Source organism: Mobula hypostoma, chromosome 8, assembly GCF_963921235.1.
Source record: "Mobula hypostoma chromosome 8, sMobHyp1.1, whole genome shotgun sequence".
In the NCBI taxonomy this organism is placed as follows: Eukaryota; Metazoa; Chordata; class Chondrichthyes; order Myliobatiformes; family Myliobatidae; genus Mobula; species Mobula hypostoma.
This window is the reverse complement of record NC_086104.1, coordinates 76,672,765-76,698,752: the sequence shown is the minus strand read 5'-3', so window position 1 is coordinate 76,698,752 and position 25,988 is coordinate 76,672,765.

The following is a 25,988-nucleotide window of genomic DNA, read 5'->3' as shown; positions in this document are numbered from 1 at the left end:
GAAGAGGGAAGTAGTTCTTAACGGTGATTTCGTTGAATCCACGGCAGTCAATGCAGGGACAAAGTCCTCGATCTTTCTTCTTGGAAAAGAAGAACCCTACACCAGCAAGGGATAATCTAGAATGGTCAAATGAAGCTGTGCTGTACTTCTTCAGTGAATTAGTCGTTCATGGTCTGGGCCTTAGGAAGGAAGAGGGAGAACAGATGACCTCAAGAAGGGGTGTTGCCTGGATAAAGGTCAATCATGCAGTTGTGTGGTCTGTGAGGTGGCAGGGTACTGACTTCCCCTTTACTGAAGGCAATGGCTACATTGTGGTATTCTTATGGGAGTCTGGTGAGGTTAAGTGTTTTCTCTGTCTCCAGAGATTTACATGGTGAAGTCAGCTGAACTTGTAGGCAGGTCTCCAACTCAGTAATGAACTAGATGACCAGGCAAGGTGAGGGTAGTGAGTGGGGAGCCAAGATTAACCCAAGATGAGGAGGGTTGGTTGAGTCAATAAGGAGGAATTGGATGAACTCGCAGTGCTCTCCAATGTTCAAGTGCATAGGCTGTGCACACATTATGACTTCTGAGTCCCCAAGGGACATCCATCAATGGTCACGATGCAGAAATGTTGAGAGATAGGCTTGTTCAGGAGTCCAAGCTGTGCACACAGAATCCAGTCAAGAATTTTGCCTGCTGCCACAGAATTCACCAAAGCCTTCGAAGCGCATAGGGCCTTTGGAGTGTTGAGGAGGGGATAGAGCGCGAGTCAAGCTATGATGCTGGAGTGCAAGGCTGGTGGAAGTTTACCAGATAGAAGGCATTCCAGCCACACTCAGCTGCAAAGGTCTTGAATTTGACAGTGTAATCCAGCAGACCATGAGTCTTGATGCAGGCAAAGTATTTGATTTGCTGCCTCCCTTCAATTTCCCAGATGGTCAAAAACCAGGTGCATCACTGCTGTGAATTCTTCATATTTATTGCAAATGGTCGTTTTATTGTCCCAATTAGCAGCGGCCAGGTCAGAGCTCACCCAGTCAAGAGAGAGATGATGAAGGCATCCTTGGCTCAGTCCGTAACACACAAAGATGGCTGGAGTTCAAAGTGTAAGGTGCACTGAGACGGGAAGTTGCAGCATCAGGTTGGACACTGGAATCTGAGGCACTAAAGGAGGAGATTGATTGGTGCAAAGTTGCTCTAATGAGACAGAGAGATGGTTGAGAGTAGCAAGCAGACAATCAATCGTTTCCTGCTGGTTCTGGATAACGTGCTCCTGTTGATGAATAACTTTCTTTAGACAAGTAAACTGTGCTTTGCCAATCACTGAACACCCACCTTGTAGAGGAGACTTGTCCCAAAATAAAGTCACAGATCTGATTAAGTGATGAACAATGATGTTAATAATAAACTGCAAAATAACAAGCTGCAATGGCCCACAAAGCAAGAACAGATACTAAATTCACAGGCCACAAGGTATCTGAAGGCTTGGAGCAACTGGCTGAGCCTGGCTGATTTGATGGGTGAAAAGGATAGTGGATGCAAGATGGGTTTAAATACGCTGCAGGTGATGAGTTTGAAGCGTGTGACAGTTAATTCCTGTTAGCCTGACAACTTATACTTTCTGTCAAAACCACTGAGGTTGTTAAATGCCAGCAAATCCTACTGAGGTCTCAGGCAAAATTCTTTTACTGAGAAGATGTGGAATTAAGTACCTCAAGAAATGCATAGAAGCAGTTAACGTGAGCCTGGATAGATATATGGTTGAGAATTATAAGAGGCTCTTTGGTATGCACCAGCTTTGGTCTGAATAATCAGTTTCTGAGCCCAAACTATCTTATAATACTTTTAAGAGGCGATATGGATGAAATAGCTTTCTTTTATGTATTCTACTGCTGAGGGTCAATAGACCACAGGGCCTCCAATAGGTTCACTGGAGTGTTATATAGTGGTCAGATGTTGAATTACTAGACGAATTGGACACAAGCTTGTGAAAATTTGTATTTAATAAGATTGCAAAATCAAATGGAAAAGGTATATACTTCTAAGAGATGTAAATAAATATGCAAGAGTTATTTAATAGCATAGAGGGGATGATACCACACATTAGGATTTGTATTTTCATAGTGTGGGCCTAAAGATGATAGATGCTCCAGCCTTCAACCTCCTTTCATTTTTCCATAATTTGCACCTGTTCCTGCATTATATGGTTAAGCCAAATTTTGGGAAAAGATGCCACAGGTTGATTTGTTCCGTCAGCTTGTTTACAGAAAGTCATATCTCCCCAGGTCCAAATTATGCATTGAATGATCCTGAATTCTTGCAACTACAGTTGCTAGTCATCATCTTGTCTATGAGCACCTGCTTTACTTATTGAATACATACGGCTACTTATCAGTCCCCCACCACCAACAGTGAAATTGGTCATTCTGAGTGTGTTCTGCCAGCACTATATGATCAATAAACTTAATGGAGCACATTAAACATTTGGCAATGATTTAGAAGCAATGAAAGACATGACTTGTATTAATTCATGAACTACAGCTGGAGAAAAAAAAATTGCCTTTGCTCATTGGTGCTAAACGTGTGTATAAATATCAGCCGGCAGTCTTCCTGACTCGCAACAACTAGTGGAAAGCATTCACTTATGCATTTAGCATCAGCATCCAAAGATGAATTTCTTCTCTGAAGTCTATTTAATACAGAGCACATGGTCTACTTACTGTAGCAAACAATCTTTATTACAGCAAAGAGAGTCCCTTGTGCCAGATTGTATCTGCAGCAAAAAGCAGAGAGGGGAGAGATTTATTGATAAAAACTCTGTGTGTCAAATCAATCCTAGCCATTTACAATAGCATGACCTGAAAAGTACTAATGGGGGACTTACACAATTATCTGCTTCCCATCTGGAAATTATGATACTAATATAAATAGCCTTAAAATTAAAATGCTGAAATTTATGAGCTATTCACATTCAAATTTCATTAATTTATAGAAATAGCATTTAAATTGCAGAGGCCAGCTCAAGACACGCCTCATCAGTGGTGGAGCCACATAAAAGTGAAACTTGGTTCAGGGTTTGCTGCCTAGTAACCCTCCAGTGCTACTTGCTTCCCTGTTAATTGAGATTAATAACGCAGCTCCAATGAATACATATTTGTATTTGCTGATTGTTCAGAAAGGCTTTGGCTGTCAAGTGGTCTTTCAGTGATATATGGAAACAGGGTAAGTGAGGGAAATGAAGGAGGAACTAGAGAATCACAGAGTAATAGAGCTCAAGAGAACAACATTCCTTTCTGAAAGATACCATTTAATTAGCTTCTAATATGTTTTAGGCGGATAATAAGGGCACACTATTGAATGAACTAGTATGTTCATTTTGCCCGTTATCTTAAATCTGCTACCATTGTTTCTGGATCTTTTTTCCAGTGGATATAGTTTGTTCTTACTTACATCAAAATCCTTTATCAGGTCTCATCTTAACCTGCTCTGCTCTACAAAAAGAAGTAATACTTATAGCTCACTTGTCATGCTCCCAAGGCATTGAGCTAATGAGTTACACATAAAGTGTTGTTGCTGCTGTGCAGATATTTTGCAAAGCAGCGTCCCAATGAGATAGTGATCAGAAAATCTGATTTCATAATTTTGGTTAAGCAGTAAGTATTGGCTTCAAAATACCATCGTAATTTACAGCTTGGCATCCAATTAATATACCCTCTGAAAGACAGTGCCTCCAAGTACTCAATGCCCTTTTGGTGCCACACTGTTCGCATCTGCCCCGGTCGTTTGCTCAGGACTCTGGAATGAATCTTGACACTATTCAGCAAGCATAGAACATAAAATAGTAATCACATGACCAGTAAACGAATCCCTTCTGCCTACACAGTGTCCTTAGTCTTTCATTTCACTCATTTCACTTAGTCTTGTCACTCATGTGTCTATAAGAGCCTCTTGAATGTCCCTATCATGTCTGCATCCAGCAGCACCCAAGCCAGGCAGCCACCACTCTCTGCACAAGTAACTAATCACCTTTGATCTAATACCCCTTATCTTAATTGTATGCCCTCTGGTATTAGACATTTCAACCCTGGCAATAAGATACTCACAATCTACCTATGCCTCTCGTAATCTTATAAACCTCCACCAGATCTCCTCTCAGCCACCACCATTCCAAAGAAAGCAAGTTTACCTAACTTCTCATTATAGCATGTGTCCTCTAATCCAGGCAGAATCCTGGTAAACCACTTTTGCAGTCCCTCCAAAGCCTCAAAATCTTCCTATAATGGAACTACTCCAGATTCTTGAACTCAAAAGAAAAATGCTGTCAAGTAAGCCATGATTAACAATGAGGGGATATGAGAACAGCCCCATCTTTCCTTGTTCCTCTGTGTTTTTACTTGCCCTGGTTACCAATTTATACCAAGAGCTTGATCTTACCACATCATGGCCACAAACGTATTGTTAAGTGATTAACTCTGCAGGAGGAACAGTTTTATGCATTCCACCTCTGCAGCTATTCTGCCTGTTCAGTTTCTGAAAGGCAAATGAGAATGTGCACTCAAGCAATGAACGTTTATTGTTGCTGTCAGTGAGCCCTAGGCCACTGGGGAAGAGGTTGGCTAGGAGTTTGGTGAAAAGAACAAGAAGCAACAGGAGAAGTAGAAGGGACTGAACTCTTGTGGCTTTATTTGAATGGACGGAGCTGGGATTGATTTCAGCATGGTGTCTGATGAAAGGCCACATGTGGGGTCAGCACTGGAGGAGTGAAGGAATTCCACTGAGCAGAGAGTTAAGAATGATGCATGGGGCTATTTTAACTGTCATTTCTAATACTTCTAATGTCAGACATTGAGAACTGTGCTGACAAGATGAGATGCTAAATAGTTGTTTTTATTTAATCAGACTGACTTGAACAACTTTAAGTGTTTACTCAGTGTCAAAATTCTGTCTTCTTTCTTTCTCACCTCACTTTTATAGAGAAAATGCAAATAAAAATACTGTCCAATGGGAAACTGGACTGGGGCCATCTAGAGGCAATTCGCCTTAGCACTGAGGTAGTTTCCCGGGCAGCATTCAGGCATGTCCCGACATCGTCAAGATGCACACTGCTAAACTCTTCGTATATGATTGAAATTGTAGTAAAAATCTGAAACCTGCAATTTGCAGTTTATACCTTGCATTGCCAAGCAAAGCATAAACCTTGCTCTGAGTCATCAAAAATGTATGAATTAAAGAGATTTTGCAGATGTCCTACATGTGCTGCAGATAGGTTGTGTATGTTTGACAGTCTACAGTGATGTTTCATTTCTAAGATCTTGGGGCCACTTAGAATACGGGAATACATGCCAAGGTATAATTTGAAGGAGACAGAGGGTGTAGAAGCAGTGGCCATATAAGGTGAAAACATTTGTCCCACATCCCTGCATTTTTCCTTTTATCCTTGACAGCCTTTTGTTCAGATATGGTACTCTAAAGCGCTGACTTGCTTCCCATAACCCTGAATGGCAATGATATGGCAGATGCAATCTTGCACGCAGCTCTCACTAGGAGCTACAAAGGCTGAGTTTTAGGACAGCAGTATCTGGGGAGTACCTGACAATTATTTTTAAAAACTTAATTCCAGCATTCAGTCAGCTGTTGTGTCTTTCCTCTTTGGACAATCGGGCCAAGTGAAGTGTGCATTTTTCAAAACCAAATGTGATTGAAATCCAATTTCCAGACATTGCAGTCCTGGTTAATGGACAGAAAACACAGTGAACAAATAAACTAATCAATTTCCAGGCAGCTGCTGCAGAGATCAGTACTTTGGCTTCGGCTATTTACAATCCTTTTCAATGACTTGGAAGAGGAAACTAGCTGTAATGTGTTCAAAGTTGCTGACAATTCTCAGCAGGAAAGTTTGGCCAGAGCTACACATACAAAATACTGGAGAAAATCAGCAAATCAGGCAGCGTCTGTGGGGGAAAATGATCTTTATAAAGAATATGGGGTCTCAGCCCAAAAAAGCCAAATCTTTGTTTCTCTCCATAGATGCTGCCTGACCTGCTGAGATCCTAGAGTGTGTCCTGGAGTATGTGTGTTGCTCAAGATTTTCAGAATCTGCTGAATCTCTTTTGTCTCAAGATTAGACAGAACAAGATATGAAAGGTCACAAAATGATGCAGAGGGATTAAGTAGGTGAGTCAGAGCTTGACAGAAAATGTAATATAGAATAAAGTAAAATTACACTTACAGTATATCGAAAACTAAACAATTAAAGTTCTGAAGGGAGAGATTTTGAAGTCATGTTTTTGGGAGTTTTCGCCCACAAATTACCTGCATTTAAATCAAGCAATCAGGAAACAAAATTGCATATTTTCCATTTTTTTTTTACAAAGAACAAAGAAATCTATCTGGATCTAATTAGTGAATTAATGAGATGATTCAGAGAATACAATTGTGGGTTCGAAAGATTGCTTTGCCATTTAATAGGATCTTGTCTGAATTTTCTATTTCACAACTTCTGTGTTGAAGTAACATTAATCTTGAGTGACTGCCTAGGAAAACACAAAAAGAAAGTTGATTTAATTGAAGACTAATAAATATCACAATTAGTAATTTCCATTTGAAATTGCTGTTCTAATATTAGCTTAGACATAAAGAAAACCCAGGTGTTCATTTTAACCTAAATGTTGATGTCACTTTGTGATATATCTCAACCAAAATATTATTAGATTGTATCAAGTTTCACATTAAAATTGTTTTCATCCTGAAATAATTGAATATTGTAGTTTGTCTGTACTGTCACGGGCAAGATATTTCATGAATATGTCAATTGGATAAGCGAGTTGAATACACTTCTCTTTTTGTAAAATATTGAGATGGTCATGTCAAAGATTAGGATCAGAATCGTTATAAAAAGTGTGAAAGTTGTTTTATAGGAGTAAAGTATGACTACTACTACTACTACTAAAAGTGAAATACATGAAAATTGCTATAAATTGCAGCAAGAAATGTATAAACGTAAGTAAATAGGGCAAAACAGTGCAAAATTGTATAGCAGTGTTCATGGGTTCCTGGACTGTTCAGACATCTGATAGCAGAGAGAAAGTAGCTGTTTCTAAAACTGTGTGTGTGTGTGTGTGTGTGTCCGTCCGTCCATCCATCCGTCCTCAGGCTTTTTGTACCTCTTCTCTGATGGTAGTAATAAGAAGAGGTTTGATCAGGAGTAATTTTATTTCACTCGTCTTCTGATAAACTTGATTTTTTAAAACAAATAACTATCCTCAAGGAAAGAGCTAGTCAATAAGCTTCAAGACCTAGGTCTCAGTACCTCCTTCTGCATCTGGATCCTTGATTTCCTCACTTGCAAACGCCAGTCAGTTTCGATCGGCAACCACATCTTCTCCACAATCTTCACCAGCACAGGTGCACTAAAAGGCTGTGTGCTTAGTCCCCTGCTCTACTAGCTTCCCAGTCCTGTGACACTGCCATCAGTGTCAGATTATGTGAGACTAAGTACAGCTCCAGCACTGTATTTAAAAATGCTGACAACACCACAGTCATTGGCTGAATCAAAGGTGGTGATGAATCAATTTATACCCTAGATTACCGTAGATTAAATATACAATTTATATCTGAATGTACTCCCTCCACCACCACCCTCTGCCTTCTGCAGGCAAGCCAATTCTAAATCCACCTGGCCAAACTTCCCTGGATCCCATGCCTTCTGACTTTCTGAATGAGCCTACCGTGTGGAACCTTGTCAAATGCCTTACTAAAATCCATATAGATCACATCCACTGCACTACCCTCATCTATATGCCTGGTCACCTCCTCAAAGAACTCTATCAGGCTTGTTAGACACGATCTGCCCTTCACAAAGCCATGCTGACTGTCCCTGATCAGACCATGATTCTCTAAATGCCCATAGATCCTATCTCTCAGAATCTTTTCCAACAGCTTTCCCACCACAGACGTAAGGCTCACTGGTCTATAATTACCCGGACTATCCCTACTACCTTTTTTGAACAAGGAGACAACATTTGCGTCCGTCCAATCCTCCGGTACCATTCCTGTGGACAACGAGGACATGAAGATCCTAGCCAGAGGCTCAGCAATCGCTTCCCTCACCTCGTGGAGCAGCCTGGGGAATATTCCGTCAGGCCCCGGGGACATATCCGTCCTAATGTATTTTAACAACTTCAACACCTCCTCTCTCTTAATATCAACATGCTCCAGAATATCAACCTCACTCATATTGTCCTCACCATCATCAAGTTCCCTCTCATTGGTGAATACCAAAGAGAAGTATTCACTGAGGACCTCGCTCACTTCCACAGCCTCCAGGCACATCTTCCCACCTTTATCTCTAATCGGTCCTACCTTCACTCCTGTCATCCTTTCTTTCTTCACATATTGAAGAATGTCTTGGGGTTTTCCTTTACCCTACTCGCCAAGGCCTTCTCATGCCCCCTTCTTGCTCTTCTCAGCCCCTTCTTAAGCTCCTTTCTTGCTACCCTATATTCTTCAATAGACCCATCTGATCTTTGCTTCCTAAACCTCAGGTATGCTGCCTTCTTCCACCTGACTAGATTTTCCACCTCACTTGTCACCCATGGTTCCTTCACCATACCATTCTTTATCTTCCTCACCAGGACAAATTTATCCCTAACATCCTGCAAGAGATCTCTAAACATCGACCGCATGTCCATAATACATTTCCCTGCAAAAACATCACCCCAATTCACACCCGCAAGTTCTAGCCTTATAGCCTCATAATTTGTCCTTCCCCAATTTAAAATTTTCCTGTCCTCTCTGATTCTATCCTTTCCCATGATAATGCTAAAGGCCAGGGTGCGGTGGTCACTGTCCCCCAGATGCTCACCCACTGAGAGATCTGTGACCTGATGCGGTTCATTACCAAGTACTAGATCTAGTATGGCATTCCCTCTAGTCGGCCTGTCCACATACTGTGACAGGAAGCCGTCTTGGACACACTTAACAAACTCTGCCCCATCTAAATCCTTGAACTAATCAGGTGCCAATCAATATTAGGGAAGTTTAAGTCACCCATGATAACAACCCTGTTATTTTTGCACCTTTCCAAAATCTGCCTCCCAATCTGCTCCTCTGTATCTCTGCTGCTACCAGGGGGCCTCTCGAATACCCCCAATAGAGTAACTACTCCCTTCCTGTTCCTGACTTCCACCCATACTGACTCAAAAGAGGATCCTGCTACATTACCCACCTTTTCTGTAGCTGTAATAGTATCCCTGACCAGTAATGCCACCCCTCCTCCCTCTTTCCCCCCCTCTATCCCTTTTAAAGCACTGAAATCCAGGAATATCGAGAATCCATTCCTGCCCTGGTGCCAGCCAAGTCTCTGTAATGGCCACTACATCATAATTTCATGAATGTATCCAAGCTCTCAGTTCATCACCTTTGTTCCTGATGCTTCTTGCATTGAGGTACACACATTTCAGCCCTTCTACCTTACTGTCTTTACACCATTTATTCTGCATCTCTTTCCTCAAAGCCTCTCTGTATGTTAGATCTGGCTTTACTCCATGCACTTCTTTCACTGCTCTATCGCTCCGTGTCTCATCCCCCTTGCAAATTAGTTTAAACCCTCCTGAACCATGCTAGCAAACCTACCTGCAAGGATATTGCTCCCCCTCGAGTTCAGGTGCAACCCATCCCATCTGTACAGGTCCCACCTTCCCCAGAAGAGATCCCAATGATCTAAAAATCTAAAACCCTGCTCCCTGCACCAACTCCTCAGCCACGCATTCAACTGCCATCTCCTCCAATTCTTACCATCACTGTCACGTAGCACTGGCAGCAATCCTGAGAATGCCACCCTTGAGGTCCTGTTCTTCAGCCTTCTGCCTAGTTCCCTTGTTTATACTGTGTTATTATATCCAGATGGTTATTAGGGCTTGTCCTATCTGTAATAATGGATCAGTCATAATATATAATTTGTAGAAAGGTGTGGTGTCTTTTATGGATTTGCATTTTAAAGCAAGATTACTATGAATGATGTTTGCTGCTTTATTGAGCCTGTGTAACTAATCTGATTGAGTTAACTGCTGAAAGATCCTGGAATATGTTGAATTGTTTCTGGCTTCTCTTAGCATTTTCTGCATTGATCATCATGAAATTTGTTGGTCTTTTAATATGTATTTTTGATAATTTTTGTGTTAACCACCCAGTCCGGTATTGCCACAAGGAACCCTTCTGTTTTCTGGGAGGAGGTTTCCAACTCTGAGCCAGGCATTCGACACTTCCTTGTCAACATCAAGTCTGCTCAGATCGTGGGGATGTCTTCAATGGAGGGTCATGCTCTTCCATTGGTTAACTTTTTCTTCTATAATAATAATTCCTTCATTTTTCTGGGTTGTGCTTTCATTTAAGTTTTGTGGCATATAATTCTTATCAGAATTGCATATGCTCATGTGGAGTACAGAATCCTTCTTTTGTTGATGAAAATATATCCCTAGAAGCTTTATCTGACTGTTGTGTAAATTTTTTATGTCTGTCATTCCTCTTCCTCCTTCTGTCCTAGGTAGTGTTAATCTAAGCGCATTTGAGTGTACATAGTTTTTTCTAAAATTTGTCAGTTCAGTTCTTATTTTTCTTTGTAAATTTTCCAGATCGGTTTCAGACCAAGATGTTATGTCAAAAGAATATGTTAATGTGGATATAGCAAAAGTGTTTATTGCCTTTGTTATTTTTTTTTGCTACTGAGCTCTGCTTGACAGGTTTTCTTAAGCCTTGAAGAAAATGCTGTCGAAAGTTTTCCTTTTATCACACTATCATCTATTTCCTTTGCTTGTTGATATCCCAGATATGTATGTGTATGTTTCTGATTCATCGATCAGTTGTATTCTATCCTGAGCTCTGTTTTATATTCTACTTTTATATTCATGTTCATATATTTAGAAAATTGCTCTACTATTTGAATCAATTGCTTTAACATTCTGATGAAGGAGCATATAGTTTCAAATCGTCCATGTATAGAAGGGGTGCCAAGGTATAATTTGTTTGGTTGTTTCTGATTTGATACCCAACTTTTGTCCAATTCAGCTAGACAAAACCACAGTGGGCTTCAAGAGTTGCCCTGGAAAATGCCTTTCTTTATTTTGATGATGGTGGTTGTTAATAAATAGTGCAATTATAGTACACCATCAGATGTTGAAGGAATTTCACAGGAATTGGGTGTAGTTTATATATATATTAAGAATTTTTTTAACCATGAGTCTGGGACAGAATCACATATAAAATGCTGGGGGAGCTCAGCAGGCCAGGCAGCATCTATGGAAAAGAGTACAGTCGACGTTTCAGGCCGAGATACTGCCTGGCCTGCTGAGTTCCTCCTGCATTCTATGTGTGTTGCTTGGATTTCCAGCATCTGCAGATTTTCTCTTGTTCATGCTGGGACAGAATCAAAAGCTTTTTGGTGGTCAATATAACAACATATAAGATTTCTGCTGGTTGGACTGGTTTAGAATCTATTATCTATTATCAGCTGTTTTTTTGCATCCTTTCTGCTCTTCTGTAGGTATATTGTGGTTATCTAACTGAATGGCAATTAGTTGCAAGATACACGATGTTACAATTTTATATATAGTATGCAAACAAGTAATAGGATGATAGTTTGATGGATCACTTGTGATTTCTCCTTTGGTTGAGAAAATTGTTGATATATATTAATAAGTACAGATGAAGGAAAGTAATTTTTGATACCAATAACTATGAATATTATCATTGCCAATACTCTTCCAGTTGTGGGGATTTTTTTATAACCTCTTTCAACGTATCCATTGTAACTTCAGGTGTTTGCATTTCTTCGAATTGTGTTCTATTTCGTCCCTAATCTAGCTTGCTTCTTGATTGTGCATCATCCTGTTTGACCAGATATTAGACCAAATATTGTTTGTTTGTAATTTTGTGCTAGGAACGGTGACATTTTGATGTGCCGAATCCAGTTTCAATTTCCTGTACAAACCTTCTCCATTGTTTCTGAGCTGATAATTCTGTTTTCCTCATCCGGCACATTTCATGTAACTACTTAGTTTGGCTTTGTATGCACCAAGCTTTTGTTTTAATGCATTTATAAATTCTATGTTTTTGTTTGGTTGATTGTATCTTGTACGGACATTATATTTCCTCAGCTTTTCCCTTTACTTTCTTGCTCAGGTTATCCATATTATGCTATTATTTTTTTCTCTTTTTGTATTTGCACAGTTGTTGGGTGCTGTTCTTCACTGATTCTTTTGTGTTTCTTTGTCTTTATCGTGAATGTCTGCAACCAAATGAAACTCAGGGTTGTATATCATGACATATATGTACTTCAATAATAAATTTACTTTGAATTTTGAACTTTTGAACTTTGTCTAAAGTTTATGTTGGTCTCCTTCAATTTTCTGTGTTTTATTTCTTGTTGCTGAGGAGGTTGGGGGTTGATATTATCATTGCTGTTCTTTTTGGCAAGGGAGGGGTTGGGCTCTTGATGTTTTCGTCGCTGTTTTTTTTTGCGAGAGTGGGGATTGGGGGTTTGTGATTTTTGATGTTCTGGCTGCCGTTTTCTGTGTGGGCAATTTGTTGGTTTTTTGTGAGAGAGAGAGAGGGTGGGAGGCTTGGGGTTAGCAAGTTTTGTTTCTTCTTCTTTTTCATCCGGGGGAGTTAATGTCTTTTCTTTCAACAAAACCCATGTTTTTTCTCTGTTTTTCATGGCTATCTGGAGAAGATGAATATCAGAGCTGTATTCTACCTACATTCTTTGACAATAAAATGAACTTTATGAAGAGCTCAAACATTCAACTTTTACAGCAACCAAACTTAGAGTCTACAGGATATATTAATCTATTGTGCATCCCTGATAGTTACTGTATTATTGGTCTCTGCCCTGCAAAAGGACAACATTAAAACATCAATTAAATAAGTTTAATGAGAATCCTTTACAAGTAACTACATATTCTGGTTCAGTGGAATAGATTGAGATTCACTTTGAATCCATGCTCATTTTCAATTGAATCTATACCGAACAAAGCTCTGAAACTGAAATATCCTTAAAGAGATCTTCGAGACACGTAATCACTGTTCAGTGAGTCCCTTTATTACTGAGTAGTTTCTTCTGAACTTGTTTGTATAACAGGTATCTAGGAAAATCTAGTCATCTGCAAATCAGGCATTGTGATTTAAAAAAAGATTGGGAAATGGTCTTCTGATAAATGTGCACTAGATATGTTTGATGTTGTTTACAACTTCACTCTGGCAACCTCTGCATCAACACTGGTGCCAAGCTGTATCGATGCTTGTCCTTCCTTTGGGCTATATCAGTGACGTGGAGAGGGGGAGCCAGCTGCATGGGCAATGGCTTGCGCCCTGGAGAGGACACTCCAGCATCACAACTCAGTGTTGACTCAACACAGAAAGCAGCAGTTTTACCAGTGTTCAGCCACTGCACTCGATTGGTGTAGAGTGAGGCTCCAGGGGCTGCTTCCAACGGCGGGAGAAGTCCTAGGACTTCACTGGGCAGCTACCGTCCGCCTCAGGTTGGGCAGTCCCTCATCAAATAGGCACTGCCTCACCACGGTCCACTTGCTCCACTGGGTGTGTGCAGCTCGGGGAACCCCCGACAGGTGGATCGATAACCTTACACCTCGCAAAAGTAGGAAACATCAAAGGTATCCAGTCCTCAAGATAGTACTTGGAATTATGGACCATGACACCAGGACTTACAAAAGAACTGCAGGATATGAGCGATGCCCGCAAGACTGCAGTCATCAGCAGCGAACTGAGCAGGCTGCAGATGGACATCATCACCCTTCAAGAAACAAGGCTCTCTTCCTCTGGAAGCCTTTGAGAGGAAGACTTCTCCTTCACCTGGCATGGACAGCCACCAGAGGAGCCCAGGGATGATGGTTTTGGCTTCACCATAAGAAACAGCCTAGTTGGCGCCATCATACCACCAACTGAAGGAACTGAAAGACTGCTCAGGATTCAGTTTCAAACGTCCGTGAGCCTAGTTTGTATTATCAGTGCTTATGTGCCTACATTAACCTCTACCCAGGAAGCTAAGGACAACTTCTAAACTGAATTCAGCGCTGCCATCAAAGAAGCTCCTTCTCAAGAGCCAATATTTGTTCTTGGCAGCTTTAACGCAAGAGTTGGCAGTGACCACAACAGCTGGCCCTCCTGTCCAGGACGGTTCGGAATTGGAAAGATGAATGAAAACAGCCAGCGCCTCCTTGAACTCTATATGATGCCAATATGATTTCTGTATCACTAACACCTTCTTCAACACCAATCCTTGGCACAAAGTGTCATGGAGACATCCGAGGTCCAAACATTGACACCAACTTGATCTCATCCTCGCAAGACGCAGTGATCTTCAGACTGTCAAGGTGACGCACAGTTACCAGAGTGCAGATTGTGACACTGACCACACCCTCACGTGCAGCAAGGTAAAACTTCAGCCAAGAAGTTCCCAAGGGAGAGGAAGTCATGCATTGATGCCAGCAATACTTGTAAACGTAGCCGAATCTGTGCAAGTCCTGAAACTCTGCTTGGCTCTCCCGACACCAATGTTAGCTAGAGATGGGAAAACTTGCAAGACACCATCTACAACACTGCGATATCCACCTTCAGAAAAAAGACAGTCAAGTCTGAAGTGCTGTTGCCTCTGATTGAGGAGAAGAGACAAACATTGACAGCGTACATGTCCTCTCCTAGCAAGAAGAACCTGCAAGTGCTCCAGTCTACCTGGAACAAAGCTCAACAGGCTGCCAGGTAGTGTGCCAATGACTACTGGCTCCAGCTCTGCTCCAAGATCCAGGAGGTTGCTGACGCTGGCAACATCACAGGAACGTATGATGGAATCAAGCAAGCTATTGGTCCATTACAGAGCAAGACTGTCCCACTAAGGTCATCATCGGGAGAGGTCATCGAGGACAGAATACAACAGATGGAACGCTGGGTGGAACATTACTCGGAGCTGTATGCCAGAGAGACTGTCATGACAGAAAAAGCTCTGAACACTATTGAACCTCCACCCACTATGATCGATCTTGATGTGGACCCCACACTGGAGAAATTCAGCGAGGCCCTGGAAGTAGTTTCTTCGGGGAAAGCACCAGTGAAAGATGGCATCCCTCCTGAGGTTCGCAAATGTGCCAAGGGCACCCTCGTCCCAGAGTTGCACCAAATCTTCTGCCAGTGTTGGAGAGAAGGCAGCGTACCCCAAGACATGAGGGATGCAAACATGATCACTCTCTACAAGAACAAGGGCAACAGGAGCAACTGTAACAACTATCACAGTATCCCTCTTCTCAGCATTGTGGGGAAGCTTTTTGCTTGAGTTGCCCTGAAGAGGCTCCAGCTGCTCACAGAAAGGGTCTATCCTGAGTCTCAGTGTGGGCTCAGAGCTGAGCAGTCCACCATCGACACAATCTTCTCCCTCGGGCAACTGCAAGAAAAGTGCAGAGGACAGCAGAAACCACTCTACATCGCCTTCATCGATCTTACTAAGGCGTTCGACCTTGTGAGCAGAAAGGGCCTCTCTGCGATCCGTGCCAAGATTGGCTGCTCCCTAATCCTACTCAGCATCATCAGGTCACTTCATGACAGCATGAAGGGGACCATAGTGTTCGACGGCTCCACATGAGTCCTTTAACATCCACGGCAGGGTAAAACAGGGGTGTGACCTCGCTCTGACGCTGTTCGGCATCTTCTTTGCACTCCTGCTCAAGTCCACCTTTGGGGAGGCAACTGACGGGCATTTATCTCCATTCAAGATCAGAAGGAAACCTCTTCAGACTGTCAAGGCTCAGAGTGAGGACCAATGTGCAGATAAGGCTCCTCTGAGACTTCCTGTTTGCCGATGATACAGCTGTCGCAGCTCACTCACAGCAGGAGCTACAAGATCTCATGACCCACACTGCAGAAGCCTGCAGAGAGTTCCGCCTGACCATCAGCCTGAAGATGATATAGGTGATGGGGCAAGACACTGACGACAAGCCATCCATTAACATTGTCGACTATGAGCTGGAAGTCATCCACAAATTCACATACCAGGGCTCCATGACCTCAGATAACCAGCCACTTGAAAGGGAGATCAACAAGCACACTGGAAGAACAGCCACAACCTTCTCAATGTTGACTAAGAGAGTCTGGGCCAACAACAGACTCACCATGAACACCAGAGGCCATGATTACACAGCCTGTGTGCTGAGCACCTTGCTCTACGCCAGCAAAACTTGGACCCTGCGCACAAAACAAGAGCAATGACTCAACGCTTTCCAAATGCGATGCCTCAGACCGGCAGACCGACTTGGTCTCACCTGGGAAGAGAAGGTGACCAACAACACAGTGCTTAAGAGAGCAGTCACCACCTCCACGTTCACCTTCCTCAGACAGAGGTGTATGCGCTGGCTAGGCCACACCTTGCGCTTGGCAGATGGGCACATACCAAAGGACCTTCTCTTTGGGGAGCTGGAGTCTGGAAAGAGGTCAACAGGAAGACCCCAGCTGTGCTACAAGGACACCTGCAAGTACGACCTCAAGGCCCTTGGTATTAGCACCAACACGTGGCAGTCACTCACCTCAGACAGGTGTTCCTGGAAGCAGAAGGTGAAAAAGGGTCTCTTGAGGTATAAGACCACTCTGATGCAGCAAGCAGAGGAAAAGGGAGCCCGCTGAAAGCTCCATGCCCAAGCTGCCCAAGACCTCAGAGCTGCCTCAGCGTTCTGCTGTACACAGTGTGGCAATGACTGTCTCTCCCACATTGGACTCCACAATCACAGCCGACACTGCTTAACCCAGTCCACCAGAGGCACAAACCCATGATCGCCTGGGATCGACATCTGCCTATACTACTAGATATCGATGGGGAACGCTGAGACAATGGGGTGCGATTAAACTAGACACAAATGTAAGAAGGGGGCAAGGAAGCAAAAAGGAAATTATAGACCGGTTAGCTTGACGTTGGTGGTTGGGAAGTTGTTGGAGTCGATTGTCAAGGATGAGGTTACAGAGTACCTGGAGGCATACGACAAGATAGGCAGAACTCAGCATGGATTCCTTAAAGGAAAATCCTGCCTGACAAACCTATTACAATTTTTTGAGGAAATTACAAGTAGGCTAGACAAGGGAGATGCAGTGGATGTTGTATATTTGGATTTTCAGAAGGCCTTTGACAAGGTGCCACACATGAGGCTACTTAACAAGATAAGAGCCCATGGAATTACGGGAAAGTTACATACGTGGATAGAGCATTGGCTGATTGGCAGGAAACAGAGAGTGGGAATAAAGGGATCCTATTCTGGTTGGCTGCCGGTTACCAGTGGTGTTCCACAGGGGTCCGTGTTGGGGCTGCTTCTTTTTACATTGTACATCAACGATTTGGATTATGGAATAGATGGCTTTGTGGCTAGGTTTGCTGACAATACGAAGATAGGTGGAGGGGCCGGTAGTGCTGAGGAAATGGAGAGTCTGCAGAGAGACTTGGATAGATTGGAAGAATGGGCAAAGAAGTGGCAATTGAAGTACAATGTTGGAAAGTGTATGGTTATGCACTTTGGCAGAAGAAATAAACAGGCAGACTATTATTTAAATGGGGAGAGAATTCAAAGTTCTGGGATGTAACGGGACTTGGGAGTCCTCGTGCAGGATACCCTTAAGGTTAACCTCCAGATTGAGTTGGTGGTGAAGAATGCGAATGCAATATTGGCATTCATTTCTAGAGGAATAGAGTATAGGAGCAGGGATGTGATGTTGAGGCTCTATAAGGTGCTGGTGAGACCTCACTTGGAGTACTGTGGGCAGTTTTGGTCTCCTTATTTAAGAAAGGATGTGCTGACGTTGGAGAGGGTACAGAGAAGATTCACTAGAATGATTCCGGGAATGAGAGGGTTAACATATGAGGAACGTTTGTCCGCTCTTGGACTGTATTCCTTGGAGTTTAGAAGAATGAGGGGGAATTTCATAGAAACATTTCAAATATTGAAAGGCATGGGCAGAGTGGATGTGGCAAAATTGTTTCCCATGGTAGGGGAGTCCAGTACGAGAGGGCATGACTTAAGGACTGAAGGGCGCCCATTCAGAACAGAGATGCGAAGAAATTTTTTCAGCCAGAGGGTGGTGAATCTGTGGAATTTGTTGCCATGGGCGGCAGTAGAGGCCAAGTCATTGGATGTATTTAAGGCAGAGATTGATAGGTATCTGAGCAGCAAGGGCATCAAGGGTTATGGTGAGAAGGCAGGGGAGTGGGACTAAATGGGAGAATGGATCTGCTCATGATAAAATGGTGGAGCAAGCTCGATGGGCCGAATGGCCGACTTCTGTTCCTTTGTCTTATGGTCTTATGGTCTAAATTTATTGGCCACAATACTGGAGGTTTATAAACCCATTTAACATTAAAGTAGGCATGGGATGCTGAAATATTAAGGCCTCTCATTTATCATGTACTGTACATTAATATATGTGACATAGAATTCAAATAAAACTGTACGTGTATGAATTATGACAAACATCTGTATCTAAAAGGGCAGAAAGCAAGAAGGCTTAACTTGCAAACATGACATACTGCAGAAAATGTCAGAGGATTCAGTAAATTAAAATCTGTGGTTATTTTTAACTTTTGCTTTCTACATGTGAATATAGGAAATAACAGTGCATATGGTCGTAATGGGAAAGCATCTGTTACCCTGTGTTAATAGAAGATCCATATATATGTCTTTCTGGTATGAAAAGAAGCTATAGATTATGCCTTATATCTGATCAAAGATAAAGTAAATCATCAAAACATATCTGACTAACAGTAAGTACTAATGATCAATATATTCCTGTCAATACTCTTGAGTTTTCACTTCACAGTTGCTCAAAACTATTATGCCTAAAGCACTGCTGTAAGAATTCATCAAAATAAATGAATTCATTAAAATTTACAATGGACAATGCTGACAAAGCGAACACTTTGATGGGCACCTAATTGACGCGGGCAAATGCGTTCTTGCATCTGGATGAATTTTGAAACACCCAAGCTTGCTTTTGTGGCTTGATGGGGTTGTGGCTGCACAATTTCAGTACATCATATAAATATTTATTTTGCAATGGTACCTCATTTGTAGTTCTACAATTATTTGGGGGGCTATCAATCATAATAATGTAATGATTTGACTTGAATATATTTCCTTCTATTGTATTATCTCACATTAAGCAGACGTGGGCTTTTTAATTAAATCTTTAACTGCTAAATGTATTTGTGCAGTTTTTTTATCCATGTAAGGTCATTTATCATGGTTAATGATGTGGGACCAGAATGATTTAAATTATCATTTCTTAAACATGTTTAAAGTTAAAGATTGACAGTCAGCTGAAGAAGGTTTTTATCTTCCTGAGGCATGAATCCAGCCCAGAGTTAAGCTATGTATGCCACTCCTGTTCAAAAACTGTACAAGAGCATTGCCACATGCTGTGCAGAACTAACTAGTATTATGAAGTATTTGCAGCAAGAAATTGGCTATTTGGTCCCAGAAGTCCACAATAGTGTGTGTGCTCCCACCCTTCTTCACCCGACCTCATCAATATCTTCTTGTGTTCTTTACTCCCTCCTCTTAAAAGCTTTGGTGCTATTGCCCTCAACAACCTCAGGCTGTAGATGGTGCTGCTTTCTAACCACTAACCATTAAAGAGGTACTTCCTGAATTACATATTAGATGTAAAAGTAATCTTGTAACATTTATGGCCCCTAGTTCTAGCCTAACTCTTGTAAAATATTTTACCTGTATTAACCCTGTTGGAGCTCTTTATATTCTCGATCACATCAATCAGGATCTCCCTCAGTTCTCCTTAGTAAAGAGAAGATCTCCATCCTGTTGAGATATATATTTGTGTGTGTGTGTGTGTGTGTGTGTGTGTGTGTGTGTGTGTGTGTGTGTCTACAGATTTCCCCCACCATCCAAAGGTAGAGCATTCCTATGAAACAGTTCATAAGCCGGAATGTCGTAAAGCAAAGAAGTAATTACCATTAATTCATATGGGAAAAATTTGTGAGCGTTCGCAGACCCAAAAACAACCTACCAAATCATGCCAAATAACACATAAAACTTAAAATAACAGTAACATATAGTAAAAGCAGGAACGATATGATGAATACACAGCCTATATAAGGTAGAAATACTTCTCCACAATCATTGCGCACTGTTCTCCGTAGCGAAAATCTCACGCAAGCGCACTCGGCAGAAACACAGCGCAAGTGCTCTCCAGTAACCTTTAAGCTATGAAGCTGCCAAATCATACCAAATAACACGTAAAAATACACAGCCGATATAAAGTAGAAATAATGCATGTACAGTGTAGTATCACTTACCGGAATTGGGAAGACAGAGCCGAGCACACTGATGATGGTGTGTTAGGCTGAGTCGTCAGAGGCTGGGGTGGTGCAGTGGCCCCCACCCTCCAGGCCGCCAACCGATACTGATCTGCAAAGCATGCAGGGGTTCAGCGGTGGCCGGGACGCACCCAGCACATCTTTAAGAAAAAAGCCGAAGTAAACAAGCTAATTAATTAGGTGCCGCCTGGCACGTTAATGTTGGCCCAGATCAGAGGAGACACAATCGACAATCGCCTCTAATAGGAGCCAACATTTACATGCCGGGCGGCACCTAATTAATTAGCTTGTTTATTTCGGCTTTTTTTCTTGAAGATGTGCCGAGTGCGTTCCAGCTACCGCTGCATTCTCCGTAAATCGGTATCTGTCCGCAGCCTGGGGGTTGAGGTGGTGGGACACTGGGGAGTCATCTCATCATCGATCAGAGCAGGCAGCTCATCTTCTCCTCTGACTGCCTGCCTCGATGTTGAAGGTCAAGGTTCGTCATCTGCTGTGGCTGATGTGGAAGGCTTGCTTGACTGCTTAGCCTCGTGCATTTTTCTATCATACAGTTCTTTGTAAGCAGTCAAACCATCCTGCAAATATGCCCTAAACTGACGTACCCTTTCAAAATTAAAGTTGTACTTTATCATTGCAGTGAAAATCTCATGCAGTTGCTTCACGTTCAGTTCCTGGACAACTTCACTTTCGCTACTGCATTCGGTTTTGATTGTTATCCTTTCCTCTTCCAATTGCATCAGGTCTTCATCTATCAGTTCTTGGTCATGGGATGCCAAAACCTCTTCAACATCATCTTCATCAACTTCCACAAGCCAATCTCACTTTGTTCTTACCTCGTTCACCACGATCAAAACGTTTAATTATGTCTAGTTTTACGTTAAGTATAACACCCTTACAAGCTCTTTCAGGCTCTTGCAATACCTTAGAACTCATCTTGCAAACGGCTGCTTACAGGCAAGTGTTTAAGCAATGCCGGCTAGAATGCCGTTCCGAATCCGGGGGGGGGGGTGGGTGTGAGCGCCTGCTCGGGGCACGCGCTGCCTTTTTTCACGCGCTGATTCTTTTTCGCACGCTGATTTTTTTCGTAACAGTGAAAACACCTTCTGTTAGCGAAAACAGGGAACTAATATAGGTAACACACATCAAAGTTGCTGGTGAACGCAGCAGGCCAGGCAGCATCTATAGGAAAGTGAACATTCGAAAAGCAGGGGACACCTGCATATGTATGTATGTGTGTGTGTGTATATATATATATATATATATATATATATATATACATATATATAAAATGCTTCATATCTAATATCACTGGAATGTATTCTGCACCTTCTCTTATTGACTCTATCTCCTTCCTATGATCAGATCTACGAACAGCACTCCCAGGTTCTATACAAGTTAAACATAAATTCCCTGCCTTTCCTACTTAGTTTGTATTTTTTACTAAATTATTTCCCAATAAGCATAGAGTAGTATAAATATTGTCACCTGAAAGAAAGGTTCTCTGCTCCTTTTGTATCAAAATCACAGAGACAAAATGGTATGTTTTGTAACTTCAAAATGTTAAACTAATTCGAAGGAAGACATGAGAGTCCGAAATATAAGTCTAACTTCCAGTTTACTTTAAGTAATGTAGCATCATGATGTATGTAATTCATGTATTTGTACATATAACCAGTAATGAATTGTTTAAACGAACAAGAGTGCTTAATCAATTAATCTATATACATACACACAAGATTACTCAGATATAACTGGAGTATTAAATACACAATAGGAAATGTGGCTGAAATATCTTTAAAGAAATTTTCCACACATGTATGCACTATGTAAATGTCAGATACTACAGGGCATAGCTTTGAGGTGAGAGGGGGAAAGTTTAAAAGAGATTTATGTGGCAACTCCTTTTTATACTGAGTGTAGTGGGCGGGTGGAACATGTTACCAAGGAGGTAATGAAGGTAAATACGGTGACAGCATTTAAACAGGCACATGAACAGCCAGGGATAGACCATACCCACGCAAGTGTGATTGAAATTGGTTGGCACAGCAATTATGGGCTGAATGGCCTTGTTCTTTTGCTGTTCTCTTCTGTGTTCTATATTGCAAAAAATTGATTATGACACACGGAGGAAATACAGTATAGTTCATGTGTACAAAGGCAGCCAAAGTTGAAGGGGAATTTCATAGGAAGTACAGGTTTCCCCCGCCATCCGAAGGCAGAGCATTCCTATGAAACGGTTCGTAAGCCGGAATGTCATAAAGCGAAGAAGCAATTACTGTTTATTTATATGGGAAAATTTTGTGAACGTTCGCAAACCCAACAATAACCTACCAAATCATGCCAAATAACACATAAAACATAAAATAACAGTAACATATAGTAAAAGCAGGAATGATATGATAAATACACAGCCTATATAAAGTAGAAATACTTTTCCACAATCATTACTGCACTGTTCGCCGAAGCGAAAATCTCACGCCAGCGCCGTCGGCAGAAAATCTCACGCAAGCGCTGTTGGCAAAAACACGGTGCAAACGCTCTCCAGTAACCTTTAAGCTATGAAGCTGCCAAATCATACCAAATAACACGTAAAAATACACAGCCTATATAAAGTAGAAACAATACATGCACAGTGTAGTATCACTTACTGGAATTGGGAAGACAGCACAGAGCACACTGATGATGGTGTGTTAGACTGAGTCGTCGCAGGTTGGGTGGTGCAGTGACCCCCACCCTCCGGGCCACCAAGCGATACATTACCGCGAGGCACGCAGGGGCCCAGCGGTAGCCCGGAGGCATCCAACACATCTTTAAGAAAAAAGCCGAAATAAACATGCTAATTAATTAGTTGCAGCCCGGCACGTAATTGTCGGCCCAGATCAGTGCCGATTGCCAATTGCATCCCCCTTGATCTGGGCCGACATTTACGTGTGGGGCGGCACCTAATTAATTAGCATGTTTGTTTCGGCTTTTTTCTTAAAGATGTACTGTGTACCTCCCGGCTACTGCTGCATTCTCCGCGAATCGGTACAGTATCCGTCCGCGGCCTGGGTGTAGGGGTGGTGGGACACTAGGGTGTCATCTCGTCATCGTCTGTTTCCATTAGAGCAGGCAGCTCATCTTCTCCTATGACTGCCCACCTCGCTGTCGAAGGTCAAGTTTCGTCGTCTGCTGTGGCTGATGTGGAAGGCTTGCTTGACTGCTGAGCCTTGCGCATTTTTCTATCATACAGTTCTTTGTAAGGACTCAAACCATCCTTGCAAATATCCCCTAAACCTACGTACCCTTTCAAAATTAAAGTCGTACTTTATCATTGCAGCGAAAATCTCACATAGTTGCTTCACTTTCACTACTGCATTCGGTTGCGATTGTTATCCTTTCTTCTTCCAATTGCATCAGCTCTTCATCTATCAGTTCTTGGTCATGGGATGCCAAAACCTCTTCAACATCATCTTCATCATCTTCCACAAGTCAAACTCACTTAGTCCTTACTTCGTTCACCACGATCGAAACGCTTAATTATGTCTAGTTTTACGCTAAGTGTAACACCCTTAAGAGCTCTTTTAGGCTTTTCCGACACCATAGAACTCATCTTGCAAACGGCTGCTCACAGGCACGTGTTTAAGCAATGCCGTTCCAAATCTGGGGGAGAGCGGCTGCTCGGGGCGTGCGCTGCCTTTTATCGCGTGCTGATTTTTTTTTTGTAACAGTGAAAACACCTTCTGAAAGCGAAAACAGGGTACTAATGTAGGTCTTTTGTAACAGTGAATTTTCGTAAAGTGAACTTCCGAAAAGCGGGGGACACCTGTAGTCAATGCTTCTACTTAGAAAACATATCTGAATGGTTATGATCTATCACTGAGAGAGGAGAAAGAAGTAGGTGCATACTGTATATGTTTTGGGACCTTTTCCCACATTCCCAAAGTTCTTCCCAACCATTGAGTAGCTCTTATCAGTGTGCGGTCCTTCCTCAGCAAGTAAGGCAGCCAAGATTAATACAGGACCCTCCCACGGCAAGTATTATGAGTCCTTCACAGTATGGACAGCATGCAAAGAAAAATGCTACAACCAAGGTCATGCCTGGGCCGTCAAAGAAATGATAGGTGAGTGTTGGACTGATAGTGATAGACCTAACACTAAATTAAAGGCCAGACACCAAATTAGGACTCATTAAATAAAGCAGGGATGTGGATCAGGTGATCTGTTATAGCTGCATAATGTGGGAGCTGGTGGATCCCATTATAGTTCCTGGTGATCAGATCTGCAATAAGAGTAGCTAGCTCGAGGAACTCAATGCACAATACTGATGATCTAGAATCTGAGACACATCGGGGAGGGGGAGAGTTATCTGTACACTGTGTTGCAGGAGGCATTCACACCCATTAGATTAACCACTCCAAATCTGGCCTGTGGACGAGAACAAGAGAGTGAGGCAGGTAGAGGGAAACGAGAGGTAGTTCTGGAGGAGATGCAGCCCAATTGGTCTGAGATTTGTGCTGCTGCTGGAGGTGAGAATGGGGGTTGCATCAAGGATGAGAAAACTAAACATGGCACCTTGTTTCAGGGAGCCATTCAAGAGGGGAGAGTGAAGAGAAATGTAGCTTTAATTGGATACAGTATAGTCGGGGGAATAGACACAATTCTATGCTGCCAGGATCTAGAATCCTAAAGTCTGTATGGTGCATGGGTTCTGGACATCTTATCTGACATACAAAGGAATTTGGAATGGGAAGGGAAAGATCCAGTTGTTGTGGTCCACATGGGTACCAACGACGTAGGTAGAACAAAGAGAGAGGTTCTGCTGAGGGAATATGAGCAGCTAGAGATCAAAATTAAAAAGCAGAACCAAAAATGTAATAACCTCTGGATTGCTACATGAGCCACGTGCAAATTGTCACAGGGCTATTAAGATTAGAGAGTTAAATCTGTGACTCAAAGTGGGGTGTGAATTTGTGGGATATAGGCACCAGAAATTGGGAAAGGAGGGAGCTGCTCTGATGGGACGGACCCCATCTGAACCATGCTGCTACAAGGGTCCCGGTGAACCGTGAAACTAGGCTGTGGAGAGGGCTTTAAACTAAACAGTAAGCGGAAGAATCCAACAGAATGGAAAAAATGTCAGGTAACATGGAGACAAATTTGAGCAGACTGGTGCTGAATACAGGACTGAAGGTGTTCTATTTGAATGCACGCAGTGTACAAAACAAGTTAGACAAGCTTACAGTGCAGTTAGAACTTAGCAGGTGTAGCGGCAAGTCGAACAAACCAATGCCTTGCCAGCAACCACAAAGGTAATTATCTTGCATGAGGTGCCCTCCAATCAATCCAATAAAAATGTTCCAAAGAGTTGAATAAATTTTTTTGATTCTTTATTATGAACGAGCAAAACATACAACCCTGAAGCAATGAAACTTATCAAACTAAAACTAGCGATATTAAATGTCATTAAACATACTTAAATGAAGTTAAGCGAAGTTAAGTGATGTTAACCAGTGAACCAAAGATATGACACCCGACAGTCCCCAGCTCTAAGCTACCCATAGCAAAGTATGAATATGTAATCACACCCTTTGCTTTTACCATGCCCCCACCCAAGTGACTAGCTACCATGATAAACATAATAAGAGCGCAACAC